Consider the following 5297-nt stretch of genomic DNA (forward strand, 5'->3'; position numbering starts at 1 on the left):
CTGCGGCATTCTATTACAGGTGTGGTACACTAAACATCTATTACATCAAAACAAGCCGACTCTGCACCAGTAGCCAAACAATAAACCTGTCACAGTGATGAATTGACTGTAGACCTAGAAGGGTTTTTGTGTAGCACCTTTAAGACAGGAAAGGGAAATATCTGCTCTAAACAAAGGGAAGATTTAGATGATCACCACAGGCAGAGGAACTAGGTAGAATATTCGATTTTTTTGTTGCCAGATTTTTCCCCATCTCCCACACAGCACCGTTAATCATTAAGTATCTAACTACTGTAGGGACTAAGCTGAAAACAGAGGGGTTGAGAGGCGACAGGGAAGATGATCAGAGAATACATTCGATTTCTTCTTCCTCTGGAGATATGGCCTTATAGTCCATGAAGATTTGTAACAACTCATCCTCAGTTTTATACTGAGGTCCAGGCCAGTGAGTCTGTTACAGTAGTTCTCAATGTGTACTGTTTCACATTTACTTTTTTTGCACTTGTCTCTAAAACACTGCAAAGCCGCGTAGTAGACGAGTGCCCTGCCATTAGCGCCATGGTAGGGCCATCACAACCCATTTTAACTGAATGACTGGGACCTGGCTTTTGTAAACACTGACACAAAACTGTATGTGGGCTGTGTTAAAGGCTGGACTACCAGTGGCCTGCTGAATAACTATGGCTGCTGCCCTTGACATGTGGTAGTGTGGCCCTCTTAAAGCCTGAGGGATGCAATCAAGGCTGGACTGGTGAGTTGTCCTATCACACACCTGCAGGCTGCCTCATATGTATCTCTGTCAAATCATGAGGACCCACAGGACAAGTGCAGTGTGTGTTTGTGGAGCGCCTCTGCACTCGAAAAACATTTAGCTTGCTACAATCTCACAATAGAATAGAGTAACCTCCTAGTGGGATAGAGCATATACAGTAGCATCCTTTTTCAAACAGCTGTTTGATAATACAAAAAAAGACCAGAGACACTGTGATGTTGCAGAATCTGACCAAATCGATGGGGTAGAAAATGAGCTAATTACATTTGTTTAGATTACACTATTGGAGTTGGGGCGATATCTACATATACGTGAATATCCCAAGACAGGGGTTCCCAAACTTTACCATAACAAGGCCCCCCAGATACCTGTAGATTCCAGCCAAGGCCCCCCAGATACCTGTAGATTCCAGCCAAGGCCCCCCAGATACCTGTAGATTCCAGCCAAGGCCCCCCAGATACCTGTAGATTCCAGCCAAGGCCCCCCAGATACCTGTAGATTCCAGCCAAGGCCCCCCAGATACCTGTAGATTCCAGCCAAGGCCCCCTGCCATGGGCCGTGAAACACTATTTTTTCTGCGCACCCGATTTCACTCGAAGTTGGTGCATTCCTAAACCCATATCGGTAGGCCTACTACAGAATGCATAATAGCCTACATTGTAAAGATTATTTAGCTTATTTTTGTTTCTGTTGGCTTCTTAGTCTATACCATTTATCACATTTTTCATTTTATTTTGCTATATTTTTCCTGTCAACCTGCCGCGCCCCCCCAGGGCCCCCCAGGGGTCCCTGGCCCCCACTTTGAAAACCACTGTCCTAAGACACGCAAGCTTTCTGATAAAGGGGCTTCAGCAGCTGGGTGATGCACATACAGTAAAGCCTATATTCTACTCTTTGACACATCAGAGATAGAAAGCTCTTTGCTCCAGTACTAAATAGAGTGATAGCAGTGGCAATGTTGATGTTATTCCTTCAAACATACAAGGAAAAAAGTCCACTGAGAAGTGTAGGAGGCGGCTACAGTATGTATATGGATCACTGAAGGGCAAACAGTCCAGACACTCAGCCAGACAGCACAGAGCGCCTGTACTGTCTGCCCTTCATGATCCGTTCTCCCACTAATATTCCTTTTTTTATTTTTATTGAACATAGACAGAATTACATGTTATGACAGTTGGCATCCAACAGACTCAATAATACTTCAATACAAAAAGGAAGAAAGTGCAAGGAATGTACAGACACAAGCATACTGGACAACACATATTAAGGGATTAAAGTTAAAAAAAATCCTGAGCCTGAACTTTTTGGTGCGTCCACGCGACCCTATTCGATACACGGTGAAACGAGAATTTCATTGCTTTTTAAGCTTAGTATTTACACTTATGTTTGTCTTATTTATCTTATTCTGATGTGGGTGCCATGTCAGGGTCAAAATGCCTTTTGCAACTCAAATAGGGCCTACAAAGGAGACCAAAAGGGTGAAGCGATAATCATAATTACATACTTATTATGCATAATATTGTAGTTACATAGGCCATTTCATCACAAAAGCATGAGAAAAGTATGTGTAGCAGAATATGACCAACAAAGATTGAAATACCATGACATGTTAGATACATAACAGAGGTAAAAGCATAATCTTTGGTTACTTAGGCCTAAGTGTTTAATCCTGCCTTTAAAAAAAAGAAAATGCAAATGCCTGGACATGGCTGAATAATAATGCAAAATACCTTTAGTTTTAACGAATTACAAATGCAAATCAACTTAATTCATTAATGTCATTTTGGTGGCTAATATGGACTAGATGTTGTCTGTGTCTGTAGATAGATGGGTTCTAGGTTTCTCAGCTGTACAGTCAGTCTGAATACAGCCTTGGATAGATCTAGCTCTAGGTCAGAATTTGTAGTGCCTGCCCTGTAAATATTTTGGCTACTCTCCTATTGGGCTATTCTCAGAGAAAAGATTGCCTTGCTTCATCATCAAGCTCAAGTTGTTCTAACAGATTGTTAACCCTCTAGCTACCAGGATTTTTTTTGAATAGGTCGGAATTCTACCAGGAATTCTAAGGAAAAATTGACATTTTGGTCATATTTTAAATAATGTCAAATAACTTGAAAAGAAATGAAAAGTGTCAATTACAAGTTACTTTCATATTAAAGTAGAGAAAACACACTTTCAAATGGTATATCATTTATGGATGATTAATTGTTCAGTATTCCCATAGAGTGCCTTTGATGTGGATTAAATGATAAAAATGTGATAAAATCCGATATTATCTAGGCCTATCTATCTATATATCTATATATTTAGGCCTATCTATCTATCTATCTCTCTATACATTTATCTATCTATCCTTCGTCTATCCATCCATCCATCCAGGGTCAAAGTTGAACAATGATCATGTGACGACAACAAATGTCGTTCACCCAAAAGTCCTGTTTTCAAGCGGTTTCAAGCGGTATAACTGTAATGGACTACACTAGCTAATAATGTTTGAACTAAACCATGCCAAAGACGTGTAAGGATAACCGTAGAAGTGTCCGCGATAGCAGACAGGACATGAATGGAGCTGTAAGGAAGTTTCCCCTCCCAATTTGGCACAGGTAAGACGCGCCAGGCATCACCGAGTAATACGGAATTTGAAGTGATACAAACACCACGTTGGTGAGCTATTATTGGAAGTTAGCATTCAACTCAACGTCTTCACGCACATTTTTATGAAGGACACGTGGAGTAGTGACTGCTTTGCCAAAGCTGACACGCAAAATGAGTAGCCTATCATGCTGCGCTTCCAGATGCGCTGTTACGCAGAGCTGTCGCTGTTAGTTGTTCCAGGAAACTAAGATAGTTGGATACCAACATATGGTTTGACTCTGAAAACACATCGAAGACAGTTTACATTTTTAATATGTAGCGTGTAGACATCGGCTGGACAGTTGTGTTTGCTATTTAGGACCATGGCAGAACTCATCACAGTTGAACACCATCTCATAAGCCTAATAAAACAACATGATCTAAAAATAGCCTAAATAGTCATAAACATGCGTTGTTGACCATGAAAATAGATCGAAGAGGGTTGGAAGTTTTCATATTTAGTGTATATTGGTTGTAGAAACAGAATGGTTGTGTTTGTAGCCATCCAATCTCGGACGGCCGTCATTTGAAATGACGGCAGATTGCCAAATCGCATAAAGCGGCGCATCTCGTAATAAAATCTAAATACTGAAAAATAATATAATATAAACATATAGTTTTTATACTGAAAGTATATCGAGGAGGGTCTGTAATATTGAGCTAAAGTGTTTGAAAGCTGGAAAAACTGCATGATGACGGCCGTTCAGCCGTATTTTCATATGAAAATATTCCGGCCGGCCGCGGCCGTTCTGGTACAGATCCAGCCGGACGTTCACGGCCGTTATGGTAGCTAGAGGGTTAAAAGCCATCAACAAGCCATTATGTGACATATTATTTAACGATCTCACAATCATCATGAAAACGGCACCTTGAGATGTGAATGTAGACTAAAAACGTGCCAATGACAGGAATTATACACCCAACAACCAAACCTGTATTATACTACAGCTAGTGGGATGAAACTTGCTGCTGTCTGCATGCAGACTGCCATCTTGCTAGGCGCTATTTGAGTCACTTTTAAGTTGAACACAGCGCCAATGTCAATACTTTTGCATTGATTTTTCCATCGGAGATAATATCAGTTAATATGTAGGTGGTGTTTATTATAAGTAACCCGACTCCTCTTAGCTAAAACATTAGCATACAAGTTCGGTAGTTAGCGCGCTAACAAAACTCAGCATGAGTGTGGCATCTGCAACATGCTGAAGTGAAACTAAGCTTTTTTGTTAAATTCTAACTAATAACAAATTATTCTCTTACTGTTGGTGTTCTCACAAGTAGTTAAGACTGAAGCACATCTTCCTACAACCTCTTCCAACAACCCCAGAAACTAATCTGGTGATTGATTCATGAATCACGCTATCCAGCCATTATTTTGAATGGAACTACCGGTAGCATAATGCACAGGCAGTGGTTGACATTAGGAGATGAGACACAGATAAACGGTCCGCTCGACCGCTCCACACTCCGGGAGATGCCGTGGCAGCTCGGTGTTAAGTTCTAAGTTGGGTTCAGAAATTATGAAAAGACACAGAGGGATCGAACGTCTGTGGAAAAAACAGAACCTTGTGTGTTGTGGAGAGCTAATTATTAGCACTGAGCAGAGAAGCTCTATCAACACTGTATGCTTATCGACATTCTGTAGGCTATGTCCAAACACAATGTCCGGTTCCATTTATGTTTTTGACGACAACGGCATCACCAATCCATAGCATGCAGTTTAGCAATCTTAACACATATTTCTGCTCATAGAGCAATAAACGGTGCAAGGTGCCTTGCCATGTAGAGCGAGTTGTTGACACTGCTCTGTGACCGCGGCATGAGAACGGCGAGTCGGCGACTGCTCGTAGTAGACCGCGCCGGCTCTGTGGTGGTGGTCCGACTCGAGCAA

Source organism: Engraulis encrasicolus, unplaced genomic scaffold, assembly GCF_034702125.1.
Source record: "Engraulis encrasicolus isolate BLACKSEA-1 unplaced genomic scaffold, IST_EnEncr_1.0 scaffold_27_np1212, whole genome shotgun sequence".
NCBI lineage: Eukaryota > Metazoa > Chordata > Actinopteri > Clupeiformes > Engraulidae > Engraulis > Engraulis encrasicolus.